This window comes from Mesoplodon mirus, assembly GCF_964341445.2.
Source record: "Mesoplodon mirus genome assembly, chromosome: 4".
In the NCBI taxonomy this organism is placed as follows: domain Eukaryota; kingdom Metazoa; phylum Chordata; class Mammalia; order Artiodactyla; family Ziphiidae; genus Mesoplodon; species Mesoplodon mirus.
Window position 1 is genome coordinate 139,930,640 of NC_138979.1, and position 25,244 is coordinate 139,955,883.

A 25,244-nucleotide genomic window follows, 5' to 3' on the forward strand; every position below is an offset into this window, starting at 1 on the left:
ATAATATTCCATTGTATGTATGTACTATAGTTTTTTATCCATTAATCTGTTGATGGACACTTGGGTCGCTTCCACGTTTTAGCTATTGTGAATAGATCATGGGTGTACAAATATCCCTGCTTTCACTTCTTTTGGGGTACCCAGAAGTGTAATAGCTGTATTATATGGTAACTGTGTTTAATTTTTTGAAGAATGGCCATACTGTTTTCCATAGCCGCTACACCATTTTCTATTCCCACAGCAGGACACGAGGGTCCCAATTTCTCCACATCCTCACCAACATTTGTTATTTCCTGGGGTTTTTTGTTTGTTTGTTTTTGACAGTAACTATCCCAGTGGGTGTGAATTGGTATCTCTTTGTGGTTTCAATTTGCATTTCCCTGAGGATTAGTGATGTTGAATGTCTTTTCACGTGCCTGTTGGCGATTTGTAGGTCTCCTTTAGAGAAATGTCTATTCAAGTCCTTTACCCATTTTTTAATTGGATTGTTTTCGAGGAGACGTTTTGAAATGGCAGCATCTCTTAACATAGTGTGTCAGAAAGATCATGATTATAATATTTGTATTCAGTCTCTTGCATACACCAGTATTATCCCTGCCCAAGTGAAATACATCTCTCAAAAGTAACTTTTAAACACAAGAGGAGAAAGAAAATCTGCATAGATCCTGATAATTAGTGATATCAAGAACCTGATAGTGAAATTCAAACCCTAATTGTAGACCAGTGATCCTGCTGGTCAGGTGCAGGCCAGGCCCCCAGGAGGGGGCCATCACTTCAGTGTCTTTCTAGTTTCTACTCATTAGCTGCAGTAGAAAAAGTGCCCAATAGGTAGCAAGTTCAGAAAAAGGGAGGAGAAACTACCTACTAAATTGTTCTCAAACTCTTTACAATGGAGAGGATTAACCTTGGAAAGGGGCTATAGTAGTTAAACAACAATAGACTCTGAGAGAATTTTCTACTAACGCAATGTGATTCTAATCTAAATTTCACTTTTGAAAGTAAGAATCCTGTGTTTCATTTTCCACCACAGATTTCACTCTCCATTCCAAAACCAGTGAGGCAGGGTATGGATGGGGCTGAGGTGATCTGGGCAGAAAGGTTAGGGAAGACTCTGTTGAACAGCAGTGATACCTGAGGTTTATGGTGTGGGTGCAGATGTTGACCCTGAATGGTTTGAAGAGCTCCTAAAAGACTGTATTTTAATTTTTTGTAATGCACTCTGTGTGTATACTAGGAGATTGGATAATGACCTCCAACTTTTTAAAATTTGCAAATCTGTTGATTCTGTGGTTACTGGGAGGACCCATGACTGGCTTTACTAGACCCAGGTGGGAGAGGGGAATTACAGAGCTGGGTTAAGACTTTGTCCCAGCCTATGACATCATAGAATTGCAGAGCTAAAAATGACCTGGGAACAAACCTGGCCTGTATCAACCCCTCCATGACGGATAATAAAATAGGCCCAGAATTTGTTACCTTTCTAGAGCTGCACAGTTGATTAACCTTACCTCCCAATTCAATTTCCATTTTACTTCTCTCCACAGTAGGGCAAATGGATAGAGAAAGTCATTATACTTTGTCACTTTAAAAATTGTTTGGAAGACCATATTCTTTTGTTTAAAAAGAAGAGGGTAATGTTTAAAGTTAATATGCTATGTTACTGTGTTCAAATGTGTTCAAATGTAAAGATGCCAGTGTGGAATTGAGATTCAGATTTTCAGGTAAGAGCGTTAGAGATATATGTGGTTCCTTAAAACTCTTACATTAAAGAAAATCAATTATATTTAATGGGAGTCAATGTTCAGACAATGTTCAGAATCTCTAGAGGACTTCCTTAAACATTAGAAAAGAGAGAGCTCAATTCTCAAACTCTAGAGATAACATGTTTCTTAGAAGTGAAGATATAAGACAGGGTCAGCCCTTTTATCTCTTGTTATACAGTCAAGTTCTTAATGGAAAGACTTAGTAAAACCAGTCACTTGACCCTTCCTCCCTATTTCTTTGGCCTTCCCTTGTCCCCCTGCCAGTCTGGTTGTCAGGGTCAGACCTTCCCATGATCCTCTGCCCCAGGCGCCTGGCAATAGAGCTGAAGGAGAGGGTCTGGAAACTGGAGTGATGGGCCCTACTCCAGATTCCTTGCAACATCAGCAGGGCCATTGCTGTTCTTAGGAAATCCTTTTTTTTTTTTTTTAAATTTCACTTTTTACTATCCCCTCTGCATTTTCAATGAAAACCATTAAACCCAAGCCTCCACTCCCTTTATTCATTACAGGTGACCTCACCTCCTGTTATTTGGAGAAGGTATATATTATGGAATTCCTCGACCTCATTCTTTACCACTTCGCAATTTCTCATGTCTTCATTCATTTTCTTCTCCTCCCTTCCTGGGTCAAATTAGCACAGCTTTTCTTTCAAGCCTGGACTTGGACTCTTATTTCCTTTTACTTTCTAGGGGACTATGTTCTGACAATAATTCTATCTCCTTCTTACACATTTGGTTTCTTCTTTTTATTGGCCCTTTCCTCTTTGCCTGCAAACATACTTAGTTTACACATATAAATTTAAAGAAACCGGTTGCCAACAAAGCTTCCCCTTGACTTTGGTAACCTCTACTAACTTTGTTTTCTTCCTACCTGTAGCAGAGGAAAAATAGTTTTACCTCCACCTTTCTCAGTTCTGAGAAGCCTGTAACAAAAGACAGATTGATAAGAGAAAAACAAATGGACATTTATTAACTTGTATATCTCATGTGTACATGGGAGATACCAGGGAAAAATGAGGAGCTCTCAGAAGTGGTTTAGAACTCAGGCTTAAATACCATCTTGAGCTAAAGACAAAAGTGAGAAGAAGGAGTGGAGGAGAGCAGTTATGGGGAGGCGGCCGGGAAAAGTGTGGTAAATAAGAATAAGATTTGATATACATATTTAAGTTGGTTCCACTCCTTCTTTTCCTGGAACAGAGAGGGAGGTACTCTTACAAATCGAGATTTCCTTTATAATGTAAATTTCCCTTATAAAAATGTAACTTCTAGCATGTTTTCATAATTTCTCCAGTGTCTCCTGTTTCCCACGATAATCTGCCTGAAATAATCCTTATGCCAAAGAGGCATATTTTGGAGTGGCATATTCTGCCACCCGTCATGTCTCTCTGAAGGCTCCCAACTTCTCCATTAACTCCAAGTTCTGCTCCCCAAATGAGTGTTCTCAAGATTTGATTCTTCTGCCACTAACTTTCTCCCTCTTCCTTTATCAAACCCTTTTGTATGATTTCTGTCATTGTCACTGGGGTGGGGGGCAGTTCCAAATCTGATTCTCCATCCTGATCTCTCACCTACTCTAAACTTGCACATCGAGCACCCTGCAAACTTGCCAGAACATCCAGCCCACTGAAACTGAGACTCCAAATCAGTGCTTGCCATTGCCTTTCCCCACTCAAAACCAGCTCCTCACCTGATTCCACGACTATTAATGACACCCCATTCTCTCAGTCCCTCAATTAGGAAAACTCAATTTCATTATTTTCCTCACCAAACAACCAAGCTGGAGTCAGTTGCTCAGACCTTTGCATTGTCACTGGAAACATTTCTTGACACCGTCTAATCTTTCCCATGTTGATAGCCAGTGTCTTCGTTCTAGCCCTCCTGACCTCCAGCTGGGCTGATATGTTGTTTGTGTTCTTGCCTCTCCCTGGAAGAACTTTCCCGCTTCTCCTTCCACACTTCACCCCTGTAGTCTTGCTTCTCTGCGTACCCAAATTCCATTCATCCTGTAAGGCTCAGTTCAAATGCTGTCTCTTCCATGAAGTCTTCCTTGGTTTCTTCCTTTCCCAATAAAAAGCAATCTTTACTTCCCCTGAAGTTTTTTGTTCTTTCATCACAGCAAATAGTGCATTCTCATGTGTATAACGGCAATCTGCTTTTTTTTTTTTTCTTTTGCAAGCTCTTTGAGGACAGCAGCCACACCCGGTTTCATCTTTGTCTTCCTTACAGCACACAAATACAGCTTGGGTTTTTGTTTGTTTCTAATTTCAGTTTTATTGAAGTGTAATTGGCAAATAAAATTATAAGATATTTAAAGGGTTCATCATGGTGATTGGATATACATATATACTGTGAAAGGATTCCTCCCATTTAGTTAATTAACACATACATCACCTCCCATATATTTGTGGGATTTTTGTTTTTGTTTTGTTTGTTTGTTTGTTTTTGGTGAGAACATTTGGGTTCACAAATGCACTTTGTTTATCATTCGTTTAATGAACTTTCTTGAGTGACTTATTTTTTTTATGCAGAGTGGACTAGATATTCTAGGAGCTTATAAACTACTGGGAAAACAGACAAATACTGACAGAATTACAATACAGTCAGTCTGTCCACAAGTCTTAATGGAATGTCTGCAATGTGCCATGTGTCCTTCGAGGGGCCAGGGACACTTGGATGAACAAAACAGGCCAGTTCTTTGTTTTCTTGGAAATTACATTCTATTGAGAGAGACCTGGTCAACACATAAACCAATGGTTTACAGATCTAGCTGCACATTAGAAATCACTGAGGGGTACTTTGAAAAAACACCTATGGCCCAACCTCAACCCAGACTAATTAGATCAGAATCAGCCAGGATTGGACCCCATTGACGGAAACAAATTACAATACAAGAAAATATCAGGTAATGATAAGTGCTGAGGTGGATTAAAATAGAAACAGATTGAATGATAGAGATTGTGTGTATGATGGTGGGGTCATTGGGATTTTACCTTTGTTGGGTAATCCCTGAAGGCCTCTCTGAGATGACATTCACAACTCATGTGCCTTCCCTATTAGTAGTGAGGCAGACAGAGCTGCTGTGATTGGCTAGTTCAAGTGTCCTGTGAGGCCATGGCACAGCCCTGCCTCTCTGAAGAACATGGTCACCAGACTCCAGAAAAAAGGTCTAGCTCTATTAGCAAGGAAGAAGGGGTGAATGGTTATTGGTTGTTCAACGGAGTCTGCCACTATTATTGTTTCCATTCCGATATATGAAGATATCAAGGCCCAAAAGGTTAAACTTACCAAGATCATACAACTTTGAGTTGAACAGTGTTTCCATGCATTCTCCTTTCAGGAAAACAAACATACACAAATACACACAAATGAAAAGCTTGCTTTAGTTGATGGTGATGATCTAGGTAGACTAGAGAAAGAGTCCTGGAAGAAAATACAAAATGGCTCCTGTGAGATGAAGCAAAGAATCACCTTCTAAACAAATGATTCCAGAAGAAATTACATCAGGTCCTAGTAAGTGATAAGAATGGCATTTAATTTAGACAACTAGCCCTGCATTTCTGCATTGTAAAATATATATATATATATATAATTAAATTGAGTCTTCCTGACTCGTCATTTAAATCAATTTGATCTAAATAAAATCCACCCGGGGCCAAGAAATGAGCAAGAGAGGCCAAGAGTTCTGTGTATGATGTCTATCAGACTTAAAGGAAAACACCGTTTTCTCTAGAGAGGTATGCATTTTGTTGATTACAGCATACGTAGGAGAAGCAAGAATACTCTCTGAAATTTCTGATTATGAGTTATTTTGAAAATAGTTTTCCACTTTCCAACTGCAGAGGCAACATGCAGTTCTATTATTGTTGCATTGTCCTCGTGGTTCCTACTTTTCATTCTGAGGTTTCCTTTCAGAGGCTGGGCTTGTGAGGCAGCAGTACTGAAAAAGGGAAATTGCAGGGAAGCTGCCGTCATTTCAGTGTTTTGACTGCTTGCCTCTAGGTGTATTTCTGTGCATTCTCATCGTAACAGATTAAGTGCTAATGGTAGGGATACCTTCTCTGTAATAAATGATCGAATGCTTCCTACTCTTATATTTGCATTTTTAAACAGGAAAGTAAAAGTTCATTTCTAAGCTTTGCCAACAGAGCTGTGTTTAAGAAGGGTATTTATCTGATCTGCACAGAACCATATGAGAAAAGTTTTGAAAAAATTTACACAGAAAAAAAAATTAACAGTCATTTTAGTCTTTCTTTGGAGAATTGAATGGATCCTTTGCCCTTATTTTTTTTTTTTTTTTTTTTTGCTGTACACGGGCCTCTCACCGTTGTGGCCCCTCCCGTTGCGGAGCACAGGCTCCGGACGCACAGGCCCAGCGGCCATGGCCCACGGGCCCAGCCGCTCCGCGGCACATGGGATCCTCCCAGACCGGGGCACGAACCCGTATCCCCTGCATCGGCAGGCGGACTCCCAACCACTGCGCCACCAGGGAGTCCCTGCCCTTATTTTTTAAACTTCATGAATGATGGTTGTGTTTAGAGAACATTACTGTATATAGGCATTAAAGTAATTTTGCTGACAGTTTTATTATTTTTTTTCCATTGGGGGAAAAGAAAACTTGATATCAAACAGTCCCAAATTTTTTTTTAAATTAAACTAATAAAAAACTTAAGTTAAAAAAAGTGAAAATTTCTGAGCAAAAAAAAAAAAAAAAAAAAAATTGATTTTTTTTTAATGTTTTAAAATAATCTGAAAATACTACAGTATAGAAAAATAATATTCTAAGGCTTAATACACGGGAGAGCATAGTAGTTAAAGAACATTGGTTTGGAATCAGAATGTCCTGGACAAGTTGCTTAAACTATCTGTGCCTCTGTTTCCTTATCTATAGATTGGGATATAATGACAATACCTACTTCACAAAATTGTCAGGGGAAAATTATATAATGTATGTAAAATGTTTATTTAACATAGTGCCTGACATATAGTAACTAACTATTCAGAATTGTAGCTATTATTAGTATAATTATTATTGTTACCACAAAGATGGAGTAGAGGATCTTTAGTTCTAGCCATGGGGTTCTTAGCCAGTTTTAGCAGAAATGATTATGGCCCAACATGAACCACAGGTGCTCAGAACTTGGAGTAAGGAATCACCTGAGGAAGGCTGCTTCCTCGGCATAGTCAGACATCAGGGTTCTGACTTGGTTAAGTGACAGTCTCAGGCTTGCACTATGTGTTCACCAATGCATGTGATTAGGCAAAAATATTTCTGGTTTTCCTTCCCAACTCATGATAGGCTTACAGGTCTTCATCTGCTTTAGATAGGTGTAGCCGTGTCTTGCATTGACCAGTGAAGTGAAAGCAGAAGTGATGTTTGTCGCCTCTAAGAGGAAGCTTATAATGACCAGAATATGAGCACATTCCTTGGCAATTGACAGTGGTGGAAACACAGGAACAGTGGCTGAGCTCTTAAGCCTGGGTCTTAGAATAAAGACAACACAGAGATGGTCTCTCCACTGACCTGCAATGGATACATAGTGAGAGTGAAAAATGAGTTTTTCTGTCTTAAAAGATTTGGAGGTTGTTTCCACAGTATAACCTTAGCCTATCCTGACTGATAGGCTCTGGTTATCCCTTCAAACTCTAGAGAAAAAAATATTATTGGTAACAATACATAAAAAATGTAGCAATTTAGAGATAGTCGTTTGTAAAATTTTTTTAAAATTTAATTTAATTTTATTTTTTTATACAGCAGATTCTTATTAGTCATCAATTTTATACACATCAGTGTATACATGTCAATCCCAATCACCCAATTCATCACACCACCACCACCACCACCCCGCCGCTTTCCCCCCTTGGTGTCCATATGTTTGTTCTCTACATCTGTGTCTCAATTTCTGCCCTGAAAACTGGTTCATCTGTACCATTTTTCTAGGTTCCACATATATGTGTTAATATACAATATTTGTTTTTCTCTTTCTGACTTACTGCACTCTGTATGACAGTCTCTAGATCCATCCACGTCTCAACAAATGACCCAATATCGTTCCTTTTTATGGCTGAGTAATATTCCATTGTATATATGTACCACATCTTCTTTATCCATTCGTCTGTCGATGGGCATTTAGCTTGCTTCCATGACCTGGCTATTGTAAATAGTGTTGCAATGAACATTATGGTGTATGTGTTTTTTTGAATTATGGTTTTCTCTGGGTATATGCCCAGTAGTGGGATTGCTGGATCATATGGTAATTCTATTTTTAGTTTTTTAAGGAACCTCCATACTGTTCTCCACAGTGGCTGTATCAGTTTAGATTCCCACCAACAGTGAAAGAGGGTTCCCTTTTCTCCACACCCTCTCCAGCATTTGTTGTTTGTAGATATCCTGATGATGCCCATTCTAACTGGTGTGAGGTGATACCTCATAGTAGTTTTGATGTGCATTTCTCTAATAATTAGTGATGTTGAGCAACTTTTCGTGTGCTTCTTGGCCATCTGTAAGTCTTCTTTGGAGAAAGGTTTACTTAGGTCTTCTGCCCATTTTTGGACTGGGTTGTTTGTTTTTTTAATGCTGAGCTTCATGAGCTGTTTATATATTTTGGAGATTCAACCTCTGTCCATTGATTCATTTGCAAATATTTTCTCCCATTGTGAGGGTTGTCTTTTCATCTTGTTTATGATTTCCTTTGCTGTGTAAAAGCTTTGAAGTTTCATTAGGTCCCATTTGTTTATTTTTGTTTTTATTTCCATTACTCTAGGAGATCTAGAGCAGGTCTCTAATCCATTTGGAGTTTATTTTTGTGTATGGTGTTAGGGAGTGTTCTAATTTCATTCTTTTACATATAGCTGTCCAGTTTTCCCAGCACCACTTATTGAAGAGACTGTCTTTTCTCCATTGTATATCCTTACCACCTTTGTTATAGATTAGTTGACCATAGGTGCATGGGTTTATCTCTGGGCTTTCTATCTTGTTCCATTGATCTATGTTTCTTTTTTTGTGCCAGCACCATATTGTCTTGATTACTGTAGCTTTGTAGTATAGTCTGAAGTCAGGGAGTCTGATTCCTCCAGCTCCATTTTTTTCCCTCAAGACTGCTTTGGCTATTCGGGGTCTTTTGTGTCTCCATACAAATTTTAAGATTTTTTGTTCTAGTTCCATAAAAAATGCCATTGGTAATTTGGTAGGGATTGCATTGACTCTGTAGATTGCTTTGGGTAGCATAGTCATTTTCGCAATATTGATTCTTCCAATCCAAGATCATGGTATATCTCTCCATCTGTTGGTATCATCTTTAATTTCTTTCATCAGTGTCTTATAGTTTTCTGCATACAGGTCTTTTGTCTCCCTAGGTAGGTTTATTCCTAGGTATTTTATTCTTATTCTTGCAATGGTAAATGGGAGTGTTTCCTTAATTTCTCTTTCAGATTTTTCATCATTAGTGTATAGGAATGCAAGAGATTTCTGTGCATTAATTTTGTATCCTGCTACTTTACCAAATTCATTGATTAGCTCTAGTAGTTTTCTGGTGACATCTTTAGGATTCTCTATGTATAGTATCATGTCATCTGCAAACAGTGACAGTTTTACATCTTCTTTTGCAATTTGTATTCCTTTTATTTCTTTTTCTTCTCTGATTGATGTTGCTAGGACTTCCAAAACTATGTTGAATAATAGTGGTGAGAGTGCACATCCTTGTCTTGTTCCTGATCTTAGAGGAAATGCTTTCAGTTTTTCACCATTGAGAATGATGTTTGCTGTGGGTTTGTCATATATGGCCTTTATTATGTTGAGGTAGTTTCCCTCTATGCCCACTTTCTGGAGAGTTTTTATCATAAACTGGTGTTGAATTTTGTCAAAAGCTTTTTCTGCATCTATTGAGATGATCATATGGTTTTTATTCTTCAATTGGTTAATATGATGTATCACATTTATTGATTTTCGTATATTGAAGAATCCTTGCATTCCTGGGATAAATCCCACTTGATCATAGTGTATGATCCTTTTAATGTGTTGTTGGATTCTGTTTGCTAGTATTTTGTTGAGGATTTTTGCTGATATTGGTCTGTAATTTTCTTTTCGTGTAGTATCTTTGGTTTTGGTATCAGAGTGATGGTGGCCTCATAAAATGAGTTTGGGAGTGTTTCTTCCTCTGTAATTTTTTGGAAGAGTTTGAGAAGGATTGGTGTTAGCTCTTCTCTAAATGTTTGGTAGAATTCACCTGTGAAGCCATCTGGTCCTGGACTTTTGCTTGTTGGAAGATTTTTAATCGCAGTCTCAATTTCATTAGTTGTGATTGGTCTGTTCATATTTTCTATGTCTTCCTGGTTCAGTCTTGGAAGGTTATGCCTTTCTAAGAATTTGTCCATTTCTTCCAGGTTGTCCATTTTATTGGCATAGAGTTGCTTGTAGTGGTCTCTTAGGATGCTTTGTATTTCTGCGGTGTCCGTTGCAACTTCTCCTTTTTCATCTCTAATTTTATTGATTTGAGTCCTCTCCCTCTTTTTTTGGGATAAGTCTGGCTAATGGTTTATCAATTTTGTTTATCTTCTCAAAGAACCACCTTTTAGTTTTATTGATCTTTGCTATTGTTTTCTTTGTTTCTATTTCATTTATTTCTTCTCTGATCTTTATGATTTCTTTCCTTCTGCTAACTTTGTGTTTTGTTTGTTCTTCTTTCTCTAGTTCTTTTAGGTGTAAGGTTAGATAGTTTATTTGAGATTTTTCTTGTTTCTTGAGGTAGGCTTCTATAGCTATAAACTTCCCTCTTAGAACTGCTTTTGCTGCATCCCATAGGTTTTGGATCATCCTGTTTTCATTGGCATTTGTCTCTAGGTATTTTTTGATTTCCTCTTTGATTTCTTCAGTGATCTCTTGGTTGTTTAGTAACATATTGTTTAGCCTCCATGTGTTTGTGTTTTTTACAGTTTTTTCCATGTAATTGATTTCTAATCTCATAATGTTGTGGTCAGAAAAGATGCTTGATATGATTTCAATTTTCTTAAATTTACTGAGGCTTGATTTGTGACCCAAGATGTGATCTATCCTGGAGAATGTTCCGTGCGCACTTGAGAAGAAAGCGTAATCTGCTGTTTTGGGACGGAATGTCCTATAAATATGAATTAAATCTGTCTGGTCTATAGTGTCATTTAAAGCTTCTGTTTCCTTATTTATTTTCATTTTGGATCATCTGTCCATTGGTGTAAGTGAGATGTTAAAGTCCCCCACTATTATTGTGTTACTGTCTATTTCCTGTTTTATAGGTCTTAGCAGTTGCCTTACGTATTGAGGTGGTCCTATGTTGGGTGCATATATATTTATCATTGTTATATCTTCTTCTTGGATTGATCCCTTGATCATTATGTAGTGTCCTTCCTTGTCTCTTGTAACATTCTTTATTTTAAAGTCTACTTTATCTGATATCAGTATTTCTACTCCAGCTTTCTTTTGATTTCCATATGCATGGAATATCTTTTTCCATCCCCTCACTTTCAGTCTGTATGTGTCCCTAGGTCTGAAGTGGGTCTCTTGTAGATAGCATATACATGGGTCTTGTTTTGTATCCATTCAGGAAGCCTGGTTCTTTTGGTTGGAGCATCTAATCCATTCACGTTTAAGGCAGTTATATATATGTATGTTCCTATGACCATTTTGTTAATTGTTTTGGGTTTGTTTTTGTAGGTCCTTTTCTTGTGTTTCCCACTTTGAGAAGTTCCTTTAGCATTTGTTGTAGAGCTGCTTTGGTGGTGCTGAATTCTCTTAGCTTTTGCTTGTCTGTTAAGCTTTTGATTTCTCCATCGAATCTGAATGAGATCCTTGCTGGGTAGAGTAATCTTGGTTGTACGTTCTTTGCTTTCATCACTTTAAATATATCATGCCACTCCCTTCTGGCTTGTAGAGTTTCTGCTGAGAAATCAGCTGTTAACCTTATGGGAGTTCCCTTGTATATTATTTGTCATTTTTCCCTTGCTGCTTTCAATAATTTTTCTTTGTCTTTAATTTTTGCCAGTTTGATTACTATGTGTCTCAATGTGTTTCCCCTTGGGTTTCTCCTGTATGGGACTCGCTGTGCTTCCTGGACTTGGGTGGCTACTTCCCATGTTAGGGAAGTTTTCAACTATAATCTCTTCAAATATTTTCTCTGGTCCTTTCTGTCTCTCTTCTCCTTCTGGGACCCCTATAATGCGAATGTTGTTGCATTTAATGTTGTCCCAGAGGTCTCTTAGGTTGTCTTCATTTCTTTTCATTCTTTTTTCTTTGTTCTGTTCTGCAGCAGTGAATTCCACCATTCTGTCTTCCAGGTTACTTATCCTTTCTTCTGCCTCAGTAATTCTGCTATTGATTCCTTCTAGCGTAGTTTTCATTTCAGTTATTGTACTGTTCATCTCTGTTTGTTTGTTCTTTAATTCTTCTAGGTGTTTGTTCTTTAATTCTTCTAGGTATTTGTTAAACATTTTTTGCATCTCCTCTATCTTTGCCTCCATTCTTTTTCTGAGGTCCTGGCTCATCTTCACTATCATTATTCTGAATTCTTTTTCTGGAAGGTTGCCTATCTCCACTTCATTTAGTTGTTTTTCTGGGGTTTTGTCTTGTTCCTTCATCTGGTAAATAGCCCTCTGCCTTTTCATCTTGTCTGTCTTTCTGTGAATGTGATTTTTGTTCCACAGGCTGCAGGATTGTAGTTCTTCTTGCTTCTGCTGTCTGCCCTCAGCCCTGCTAGTGTTGGAGGGTCTCCTGCAGAGGCAGGGTGTGGCTGTGTCTCACCGTGAGGACAAGGACACTGGCAGCAGAAGTTCTGGGAAGTACTCCTTGTCATGAGCCCTCCCGGAGTCCTGGAGATAGTCATTTTTAATGAATTTTGTATGTGTGTGTGTCTGCTTATCATATGTTGTACCATAAGTAACCATCAGGGTACTTCGCTTTTTAATTTATATAGATTTATATAAAATTTTTCATTTAAATTTCTTTTAAAATAGGGTTTATTTCCATTTCATACAGAGGAAAATCAATATACCAAAATTACCAACATCTGTTTTTTTTGGAGAGAGCCACCCATGATGCCCAAGTCAGGACTCTGAATTCTAGACCTGATGTGATCACTGGGTCATGGTCCCTCTCACTAAAAGCTCATCCAGAATGGTGCCTTGTGACACAAAGGGTCTTCTGAGAGAAGATGAGGGACTAAGCCATGCCCATGACCTTTGTCTCCAGTAAGAAAATAGTCTTCCCTAAGTCCTATTACAATGTTCAGTTATAAACAGTGGTGCTTAGTACATAGAGGGTCTTAAATAATACGTATTGATAAATAGATGGAAATAGTCCACAGTTCTTCCAAATATCTGGACTCTTTCATGTTTGCTTTTTAAAAATAAATCTCTTTATTGTAGACCTTAGTTTAAAAACATCTCAGAGTTAAGACTTACATTTACTCTAGAATCAAGTAATATTGTTACGATCAGTGTTAAGGAAAAGAAAATGCATTTTTAATTTAAAAAAAGGACTTACATTTATTCTTTTAAAACACTTTACATATGATCGCCCATGTATGCACCAATGTAGGCTATTTTATTTGATAATTTTTACTGCTGATTTTATTTCACCTGATAATTTTATTTGGGTCCCTAAAACTGCATTATGAACTATCTTAATTATTTAAATTAGAAACAGATTAATTTTCTCCAGTGTACAAACTCAAATTAATTTCATTATTAACCCGAGTTTTAAATTGATTAATGTTGGAGTGTTTAAGGAACCAAGTGGGGTTTTTTCATCCTTAAGGAGATGGCCATATTGATTTGATGACTCTCTCGCCATCACACCGGTTGTGCTATGAAGAGCAAAACATTTGCAAGAGAACTTTGGATAGATTGTATAAACCAGCCAGAAACCTGTGTGTCTGGGGCTTCTGGGAGAACAATCTGTGAGTCATTTTAAAAAAACAAACACACTCATAATCACGGTGCATGGTGTTACCATGGTAATTAGGCCTGTGGAGTTGGGTTGCTTATGTTCCTGTAAAGGGAAGAGGGGGAGAGAAACTGAGAATTCAGAGCGTTGACTATGAGCTTCAATTTGACTATCACAAGAGAGAGTGTAGGGTTTCTTGAGAACGTACTGGCACAGTTGTCCTGAGAGGGAAGTGAAGACACTCTGGCATCCTCCCTTTGTTACTGAATATAAGTTAGCCGTTTTAGTGTTGGGTGTTGTGATTCACAGGAGAGAAAAGGGCCATTTGGCATTCTCTCAGGAAGAAGGGGGGAAAATTGGTCCTTTATCTGCTATATAATTACATATAAGTCTCTCAGATCTACCCGGTAAGTGTCTGGTGTGCAGGTGCACAGGGCTTTAGTGAGCCTCTAAAAGGTGCCAAAATGCCACTGGCATAATATTATTACAGATTTAAACGCTCCTCAGTGCATTATTCTAACACAGTTAGAGATGGGTTTTAGTGAGGCCATTGTTTCAGATCTGATCCCCAAGTAGACCAGGTCTCTTTTCTCTGTCTTACGGAGTAGATATGACTCCTTTATCTTGGACAGTCATCTTATAATATAGGCCCCTGGATCACAGAGGAGACCAAGGAGGTTATGTGAGCTCTGCCAAATCTGTCATCACTCCAGGGGAAAGTAAAGTCAACATACGTGCTTTTTTTCCCCCCCATTTACTTATTTATTTTTTGGCTGCATTGGGTCTTCGTTGCTGCACGTGGGCTTTCTCTAGTTGTGGTGAACAGGGGCTACTCTTCATTGCTGTGTGCAGGCCTCTCATTGCGGTGGCTTCTCTTGTGGTGGAGCACGGGCTCCAGGTGTGTGGGCTTCAGTAGTTGTGGTGCGTGGGCTCAGCAGTTGTGGCTCGTGGGCTCTAGAGCACAGGCTCAGTAGCCTATGGGCTACTGTGGCATAGTGACATAGTGGCGTACGGGCTTAGTTGCTCCGCAGCACTTGGGATCTTCCTGGACCAGGGCTCAAACCTGTGTCCCCTGCATTAGCAGACAGATTCTTAACCACTGCACCACCAGGGAAATCCCAACATACATGCTTTTTTGATGGACAGTCAACAAAGTGGGATTACTGAGGAGTGATTCATTATGATTCTGTATGGAGAACAAACAACACCCTTAAATTAAAGGTATGAGTTAGTGCACCTACAAAACTGGTTTTTAAGAATGATTTAAGATTTACTTTAAGAAGCCTAGGTATCCTTTTAAATGGATAATACATTGACTAGAGGTTTTTTTTAGAGTATTCCTCATGCAGATTTTATTTCTACAACTTTTCCTTATTAAAACTATTTTTCAAAAGGCTTGAAATAAAGTGCCGTGGAGTTTGATTAAAGGATCAGGCAAATGCAGGGAGTTTGTGTGCGATTTTGCCCTGGCATATGGTGTAAAAACTATTTCTCAAAACTGTGGATTTCATTTTTCCTCTCATATGTGGGAAGAAGGCACATGTTACCCAAACTTCATTCTATGCTGTCTTAATCTTTTTAAGATTAGTAAACAATGCTTAACTTAAATGTTTTTCTGATGGTGAAAGTAATTTATGGTGATCATTGAAAATTTGGAAAATACTTAAAGTGTAAAAAAAAAATTAAGACTGACCCCTTCCATTAATTAGATTTTTGGTTGAGCCACATATAACAGAGACCTGATTTCACAGTGGCTTACAGAAGTTAGAAGTTATTTCTCTCTCACATAACAATCCAGAGGTGTGTGGTCCAGGGCTGGTAAGGTAACCCTCCTCCACAAGATCATCCAGGTATCCAGCCTCCTTCTATCATACTGTTACATCATTCCAAGCATATTTTCCTTGCTTTATGGTCTTAAGTGGCTTCCTACCATAAGGACCTCACTATAACCAGTAGGAAGGGAGAAAGTTGGAAAGGGGACGGCATGACCCAGAAGTTGCACCCATCACTGCTGCAGCAATCCCCTTGAACTTTGTCACATGGCCATACACCTAGCAACAAGGGAGGCTGGGAAAAGCAGTTATTCTTGATATGTATGTGCCTAGCTTAGATTCTATCACAAGCATGGAAGAAGAGGAAAGCAGATACTGGGGCATATCTAGCAATTTCTGGTACTTCCATTTTCTATACAAAAGAGATAATACACTGCTAACATTTTGACATACCTTCTTCCAATCTTTTTTCTAGAAAAATATGTATCAGAAAGATATGTATAATATTTACTAGAAAATATTGCATGTGATATATTAGAATATTAAGTATGAAAAATATGAAAATGTATTCAAAAATGCATATATATAATATATAGATATTAGAAAATTAGCTGAGGTCATACTCTATATATAATTTATATTCTCTTTTTGCATAACTTTATTCCATGTGTATTTTTCCTCATCATTTAAATTTTTTGTATTTATTGTTTCCAAGTTCCATCGTGTGAAATTTTTCTGTTTTACTTAATGGGTTATGTTATTAATATTTAGTCTATTTCTAACACCTTGATAATACTTCTTTGTCTATACTTTGCATTTTTTGCATCACCAAGACAATGGGTGAGAACATATTTGGGGTCTTGATAAATATTGCCCAACTGCTTTCCAGAGAGATTGTGTTGATTTATGCTCTCCCAAGAATGTATGAGAGTGCTGGACTCAGAGCTCCCTTCAAGGCTTATTTTGCAAGTCCCACTAATCATTGTTATCCCTAGGGTTTATTCTCTGAAAATAGGTTGTTTTCTGCCCTTGGCTTGTTTTTGCTTCCTTTGCTGTCATTAATCATGAGATAATAGTTTTCTAATAATGTTGGCTCATTTTAAAACATATGGTCCCGTATAGTCATCTGGGAATATAATCAGTTGGGCTGAGATTTTAGCACACGTGCCAGTCTTAAGCAATGGGAGATCTCTAGAGACACTGATGTTCATTTGGTCTCAGGACCCAATGTGAATTTGATTTCCACTGTCAGTCATAATGCTCTAGATGCTAAGTAACTCTTAGTTCTGAGACACAGCAAAATATGAATAGTAAAGCGTTCCCTGAGGCTTAGGCAGCTCCCTTTGAGCTGGCTGCTGGATATCTTTTCAGAAGTAAAGACAGGAACTTTCTTAGATATGAACCACACTCACACTAGGCGGAATTAGGCCAACTCTGCCCAGCATCCTAAAGGTCATTAGTGGCTAAGGGTATAGGTGTTTCTACTTCTAAACAGCCTTCAGCTTTGGATGCTAACGATGTTTTTTAACCATTAACTTGTCCAATCTACCCTCTTAAAGGGTTAGATATACACGAATGGAGCCCCACCTCTGTCCTAACACCTGGAGAAAGAGTGTATCTGGCACTTTGGTCCTGCTGGGAGCTAATCAAGTTAGGTCAGGAGGAAAGTTTGTTCTTATTCATCTCACCGGTACACAGCCTCTGTCACCAAGAACTGTGCTTGCCCTAGGTTCCCAAGCCAACTTGGTATTTTCATGTTTTCTTTCAGGTTAGGGAAGTTCACAAAGAAAGGGACTCCTATTTTCACAAATCTGTTTCTTCAAAGAAAAAGAGTTAACAAACTGTTTGTTTCTTGGCTCAGAAAGGTAAACCTGTGAGCGCCTCTGCCCCTTGAGCTATTCAGCCATCACCACCAAACCCTATTTACAGAAACATTTATTTGCTTGTTCAGCTTTTATGTATCATGTTATTTCTCTTTTTAAAAACAAAAACAAAAACACTACATTCTCCTCTCTGCTTTCTCAACAGCCAGATCTGCCAGTGAGCCTCAGGCTTTGGGAACTGAAGAGGTAAGAATTCTGAAATATTTTCTTCTAGGATCTTAAATCTAATCAGAACTTCAAGAGTTAGAGAAAAATCTTAAGCCTAGAGATGAAATCATTTAACATGTGATGTTGATTAAAAAGAAACATTCATAGTCTTTAGCAATATTGACATGACTTTAGGTTTTAAAGGAAAAAACAATGGCTCTCCTTAATGATAGTTAAAAATCAGATTTCTCACTCAGATTTCACCCATTTTCTTCTAAAAACCTGAGTTTGGAAGCCTTTGAGGTCACTGCCTTAACAAAATGTATCTCTGTGGCACCGAACATGATTAATTGGTGGCAGCCATTGAGGATAGTGAAAGACAGATGTCAGAGTAGATTAGACCAGAGAAGTGTAAACCCTGTTCTTAACAGATTGGTTGTAGACATTATAAGGGCTTTTTCAGCAGCAACAACATTCACAATAAAAGGTCAATTTAATACTGGTGGGGTTTCTTCTTGAAGAAACTGACTTGGCTTTTGAAACTGAGTAAAGCCATTTAAATCTAGCTGTAGACTTGAAAGGTCACCATATTGCTGAGACAGGTGATAATGTGTTTTCTCTCCCCAGCCGAGATGCAGTTTCCTTTAGTCCTGATGTGGACTTCCCCCCATTTTATTTTATTTTATTTATTTATTTATGTATTTTTTGGCTGCGTTGGGTCTTCGTTGTTGCGCATGAGCTTTCTCTAGTCCTCCTCCTCCATTTTAAAATTAACTTAATTCTGATAAATTTCAATCATATACCAAATAGAGAGGATAATACAATGAACTTCTATATCCCTATCACTCAGTTTTAACAATTATAACTCATGACCAGTTTTGTTTCATCTATACCTCCACCCCTTCTCTTCTTTTCCCATTGGAGCATTGGATTATATGATGATGGCTTGAATTGGCTGTTGGATTTTTAATTGTTTATACAACTATTTAGTGGCTACAGCAAAATGCAAATAAAAAAACCCTGCTTTTAACCTAAGTTACTTTGCTGAAGCTAGCCATTTATCCATGTACTCATTCAGCCAATATTTAGTATTTACTAGTATCAAAACCTTCTTAGGAGAAAAAATAGAGAAAAACTAATGGAAGGGAGACCAGTAGATGTCTTGGATTTGCAAATGGTGGGCTGGATATGGGAGAACTGATGAAATTGCTGACTGAAGATGAAGAAGAGGAGGATATTTAGAAAAACTCCCCAATTTCTCTTTCGGGAAATTCAGTGGGTGATGATAACTGGGCTACAGATACAGGAAGAGAGGAACAGATTCAAATCTGTGGAGTGGCCACGTCCAGATGGATATGTCCAATAGACTGCTCATGGATGGTACAGAGCAGTGATTCTTGGTCCTGGGTGCACATCAGAATCTCCAGGGAAGTGTTTGAAAGCACTGATATGTAAACCCTACCCAGACCACTTGAGTCAGAATCCCTTGGCGAGGGGTCTGAATATCTGTAGTTTATAAGAGCTCCGCAGATGATTACAATGTGTAGTCACGATTGAGAATCTCTGGTCTAGAGCTTATTAGAAGGAAGGCCTCTGTGTATGTGTGCTTTTAATGCCATGTATAGCTTTTGCGACCCCATATGAGGTTCTTTTGGAGTTAAGTACTTAATATCTTTCAGATGAGGGCTAAGCCATCCCTACACTCTACCAAATATTATTAATAATGAAAGCTTTTAAAATAAGTTTTTCATGTTCTCTGTCTGATGTTGGTGTTGATTTCTTTCATACTAATCACTGTATTTAAATGTTTCAAATCAATCCAAGCAGAGTTTCTGGGTGCAGGTTGCTGACATGTTGAATGGGGCAATTCTTCCTTGTATTCTTTGGTATCCCTGTCCTTGGCTCGCAAAAGGCCAATGGCATCTTCCAGCCATTGTGGTATCCAGAGTGCCCTAAGGAGACATTGAGAACTACTGTGTCGTTACACACCTTTAAAGAGGTTGTTTGTCATTTTACTCTTACCTACAAGCATTTTTGCTTCATGCAAAATTACTGGTTTCAGTTATGCAAAGTAGTTCCTTATGTAAGTGGTCCCTGTGCTAACAAACTAAAGAAAGAAACTAAACAAAATAGACATGTAAAAGGAAATATTGTTTTGCACTGTTGGAAGGATTTTGAGCATATTTGTTCTAGTACCAAATCTATTTTTTATGTCTGTACAGAGAAGCAAATTAAACACTAGGCAAGAAATGGTCAAATATTGAGACTTAAAGCAAAATACTACTAAGGCATTATGCAAATTGAACAGCAGTGATGAAGGATGTATTCCTTTCTTGTTTTCTGCTGTAACAAATTGTAACAGACTTGGTGGATTAAAACAAATCCACCAAATACAAATATGTTATCTTACAGTTCTGCAAGTTAGGTTCTGTAGAGATCTCACTGGTCTAAAGGCAAAGTATTGACAGAGCTGTGTTCCTTTCTGGAGGCTCTAGGGAAGAATTTTAGAGTCCCCTTTCCTCCATTTTCAAAGCCAACAGCCTTCCATCTCCGTGTGTCTTTCCACCATATTCATTCATCTGAACTGAACCAGGAAATGTTCATTGACTTTAAGGATCCATGTGATAAGATTTGGCACACCTAGATAATACAAGATACTCTCCCCATCCCAAGGTCCTTAATTTAATCATATCTTCAAAGTCCCTTTTTCCACATAAGTTTATATATTCACAGGTTCCAAGGATTAGGGCATGGACCTATTTGGGGGCTATTATTCTGCCTACTACAAAGTAAAAGAGATTAATTGTTCAGAAAGGTAGAAATGCCTCAGGTAGCAGAGATAGGATTATCTTACATTTCATTGTATAGGGTTGAGAAGGTTTAGGGTTCCCGAGTTGATGGAGCAAGTTCTTGTCTTGACTCTGCAAAACCTGTTTGTAAATACAGGCACTGAAGGCTTTTAGTTTTCTTGGAGTATTTGGCATTGGATCAGGTGGACAGGTTGAAGTCCAATGGTTCCTTCCTTGGCCAGACTTTCTGGTACTATGGGTGTGGCCTCTGGAGAGCATGCTGCTTTTGGCATTTCTCCAACTCTAGAGAGTTTGCTTACAGTGTGCAGGTTCCAAGGTCTTTCAATGGCACCAAAGAAATGTGAGATTTTTATTTTATGCTGTTATGTCTGCCTGTCACATTGTGCTTTATTTATTAGGCTCTAACATGTGGAAGTTGGAGAGAAAAATAACATAATATTTTAGAACCTTACTGTAGTGGTATTTATTAAAGCTAATTTCTAAATATGGTTTAATTTCCACTATACATTAGGTAAGTCATCCCCACAAAGTAAGAAACCATTGCTCATCTAGTGAATGAAATGGATCACTGGGTTATTTTTTAAAAACCATCTCCAGGGTAGAATATAGCCAGAATTTTTTAAATTTTTATTTATATTTCATTTATTTATTTTTGGCTGTGTTGGGTCTTCATTGCTGCCCGCGGGCTTTCTCTAGTTGCGGCGAGCAGGGGCTACTCTTTGTTGCGGTGCACGGGCTTCTCATTGTGGTGGCTTCTCTTGTGGTGGAGCACAGGCTTTAGGTGCACGGGCTTCAGTAGTTGTGGCACATGGGCTCAGTAGTTGTGGCTCATGGGCTCTAGAACGCAAGCTCAGTAGTTGTGGCGCACGGGCTTAGTTGCTCCGCAGCATGTGGGATCTTCCCAGACCAGGGCTCGAACCCGTGTCCCCTGCATTGGCAGGCGGATTCTCAACCACTGTGCCACCAGGGAGGTCCCTAGCCAGAAATTTTTGATGAAGATTTTAAATGTTGCAGCTATTTTGTAGCGAGTCCCCTTTTTATCCACTTCAAGACAGGTCAGCAATACAGATCTGAAGGCCAAACTTAGGGCTAGCTGTAGAGTAACGAACCATCCTGATTTGTCCAAGACTGGGGGGTTACCTGGGACTTGGGAGCTTCAGTGCTAAACTCCTGGAGTTCTGGGTAATTTGGGACAGTTGGGCGCCTAGATGTCTAAAAACAGCTCTAGTGGAGAGTGACTGTCATGCCGATGAATTGTGAAAATAGAAAATCTGATTGAATGAAATAATGACAGTAACCTCCAGGGTTTGGGCTGAGGATAAGGGTGAATCTAACTCTGGAAAAATCTGTATCTACATATACATGTTTGCCCGAAACCAACTCAGAAGAACCAGCAACATTTATAAAGTGTTATTAGATTTCATGGCCCATTCTTTTAATTCCCCAGTGTTACTGGCATCTCTGATGATCACAGCTTTAATAGCTTTCTTACTGAGGTGACCACAGAACCTCATTGAATCTTTTTCAGCATGTCAGCATGTATGGAAATTATAAGTTTGCCAAAGCAGCATGGTGCTCTCTTAGTTTGAATCCTGGCTTTTGTATAACAGAATTGAACTTTTCCCCCCTAAGAGACAGCACAGAATGTTCAAGAATAGATAAGTATTAGGAAGACTATCTTGATGCCCAAGGGGAGGGGATTGGAGAGGATCATGTCTTGGAGTCTTATCCAGCTCTAAGAGGTTGGTGCTCTCTGACTCCCAGTGGTAGTGACTCCTACTTACCCTGATGTAAGTAAGTGGCTGCATCTGGGTGAAGATTCTTACTCAGCCCTTCCTCCATGCTTCCATAACGCTCTGCCCTGCCCTCACCCACAGCAAAGCCAGACTAGGAAAACAGCAATACAGAAGGAGCCTCATTTCTTACATTTCTGTGACCTTCATTTGGAGATTTTTATTCTCTAAGCCACTGGGACAAAGAGGTTGTAAGTGTACTTGGAAGGGCAGTACATTAGCTTCCCTAGAATAGGCTTTGACTTTTAGGAGCTGGCAATATATATATATTATATATATATATATATATATATATATATATATATATATATATATATATATATATATATATATATATATATATATAATGTTTATTTACTATCTTCTAAACAGTTCTAGTTGGTAGGTACAAGGAATTCTCTTTCAATTCTTTTTTTTTTTCTTCCAAAAAAAAGATTGAGCACTATCAGTCTTAGAGGTAAGGTCTGGGTTTCTGATGAGGATAGGGCTTGGATAGATTGTGAGTTATTCTGATATTCTTGTCAATCCCTTTTTGGGGTTCCTTCCTTCTAAGACTCTCAATCCTGCCTGGTTTCATTTTGTTAAGACTAGCCTCCTTTCAGCTTTGAACCTCAGCTGGGTTTTTTGTAAGTCAAACAAGCTCCAGAAGAAATGAAAGGAGATGAAATCCTTATGCTGTTGTTTAAACTCAGATTCTTTTATTCCTTTCCAAAGAGAAATTACAGAGTAAATGTAAATAGGAGATCCAAATGATCCAAGCTACTCTGGTGCAGGGTTTCTTTGGGGGTAATAGAAATGTCTTGGAACTAAATAGGGATGATGGCTACATGACATCGTAAATGTACTAAATGCTGTTGAATTGTACACTTTAAAGTGGTTAATGATTAATTTCATGTTTTGTGAATTTTACCTCAAAAAAAAAAATGTTGAACTTCAAGAGGAAGAAAAAAAAGACTGTTTCTCCCTATCTTCAGATTCTGGAGGAAGTCTCATCCATTTTAATACACTCATGTTTTTAAATTTCTAGACCAAAATTGTTGTTTATCCTGTCCCATTACTGGGAGAAGATATTTGGACTTAGAAGTGTCTGCCAGGCAGAACCAATCAGGAAATTCATAGAGTTAAGACACTAGCTGTTAGTATTAAGATGCATAGTTTTTGTTACTGGATTATAAACTGGCCTATAATTTGCAAAGCTGATTGCAATAAAAAATTTTTTTTGAGTTTAGCAATTTAAAACCCTGGACTTTTTTCCACCTCTCATGGGATAGAAGTTATATCAACTAGGTTAGAAAGTTTTTTAATATCCTATAGTAGCGAACTGCAATTGGGTATGACAAAACAGGAAGAGTCCAGATGTGGTAACTTTAATGAAATGTGAGCATGGTAAAAAATTTCATATATAGAAATGTCTTTTATTAAAATATCTCCTTGGACATTCCCAAGGGCTACCACCTGATCAAAGTCTGACGGGCACTTATTTTAAGGGATGACTGCATAGGGTTCCACACATAATCATTGGTTTAATGGTGAAACTTTAAGGTTTTTTAATTACTTCTAGATTTAGAGACAACTTTTTTGGCCTTTTGCAGAGATGTAACTAGGCAACCAGTATAGCACTTAACTGGTGCACAGCATCCAAACTTCATAGCCATTGCATCATTTTTTAAATGCTGTTTAAATCTGTCTTTTAGCTTTGGCATATGCTGCCTTGTAACCTTTAATTTCTTAGAAAATATCGTGCAAAGCCCCAGCTGTAAGAGAGAATGGTTCCTAGAACCCCAGCATACTCTGTCTGATGTTAATCAATGTGCTTACAAGAACAGCGATAATAGAGTCGAGAGGTAGCCAAATGTACCATGTTTTATAATTGGGCGTTAAGAAGGTAGGTTTCAGTTTTGGTGTGTGAAGGTGTAAGAGTTTAAAACCATATCCTCAGCAGGTGGTAATGAGCATTTCTCACAATGTGATTAATGGAAAATGTACATTCACAGAGATGAGAGGTGACCTTTATTCTAGTGAAGCTGATTTTACTTTGCTGGATAAGTGGTAACTAGAAATACCTAGTTTGATTAATAAGCCAGAATATATTGAAAGCTTTTTTTTTTTTTTTTTTGCGTTACGTGGGCCTCTCACTGTTGTGGCCTCTCCCGTTGCGGAGCACAGGCTCCGGACGCGCAGGCTCAGCGGCCATGGCTCACGGGCCCAGCCGCTCCACGGCACATGGGATCCTCCCGGACCAGGGCACGAACCCGCGTCCCCTGCATCGGCAGGCGGACTCTCAACCACTGCGCCACCAGGGAAGCCCTACTGAAAGCTTTTTAAGTGTCAGACACTATTCTAGGTATATACTATATTCCTTTTCTGTGATAACTAAGCTTTTAATTAGTTTTTTTAATTATGAAAGGAATGTATATGTGAGATTTTTAAAAATTCAAGTAGTAGACACAGGAAGAAATGAAAAAGAGAAGTTTCTTTCCAAACATCAACTCCTAGCCCACTCCCTAGAGATAACCACTGTTAATAGTATCTTGTGTGCCCTCTAGAAATTTTCCATCTCCTGGTTAATCTGTATTGAAATGTGAGTATGATAAGTGCCATTAAACCGTCTGTTCATAAATTTCTCTTCTGGACCAAATCTCTTCATTTTGAGACATCATTTGATGCTTTTTTTTGGAATGTGCTTTTTTAAAACTGAAAGAGTAAAAATGTCAGAACCAAAGTGATGCCAACAGAGGGCTGGCGGTAGGGAGGGTGACAACTGAAGACTGTTACTGTGAATTCTAGCCTCTGTAAGATTTACATACAGAATGTAAGTAATAAACCTTAAGGTAGTTCTTCATCATTTTCAGAGTCATCTGGAGTACATTATCTCCCTTCATCCTTTTGATGACCCTGTGACACAGAAATTGTTTACTTTATTTTACAAAGGAGGAAGCTGTGGTTCCCAGAGGTTAGGTAACTTGCCCATAAACACAGCTAACGAGTGACAGAATTGGGAGGAGAATCAAGTCTTTTCCAAGTTTTAGCCTTGAACCAGACCACACTGGCAACCATGAGGAAGAGAGGAGCTTGGTGACACCATTGTGGTCCCTGTAGTGGGAGGCTGGAAGTGAAGGGGTTGCAGTCTGAAGATCCAGTTAGAAGTTGTTCTGACTCTGCTCCTTGG

At 38.5% G+C, this 25,244-nt stretch overlaps 1 protein-coding gene across 2 annotated transcripts in view; it reads left to right on the forward strand.

Annotated features, from left to right (window-relative positions):
• Positions 1–25,244, forward strand: part of GNG2 (G protein subunit gamma 2) — a 130,764-nt gene that overhangs the window by 3,521 nt on the left and 101,999 nt on the right. The window contains exon 2 of one of the 2 annotated variants that reach the window (XM_082617422.1): positions 17,471–17,511. The exons of the other annotated variant lie outside the window; for it this stretch is intronic. The gene's annotated coding sequence lies outside the window, so the exon portion shown is untranslated. The remainder of the gene's footprint in view (positions 1–17,470; positions 17,512–25,244) is intronic. 2 annotated transcript variants of the gene reach the window in all.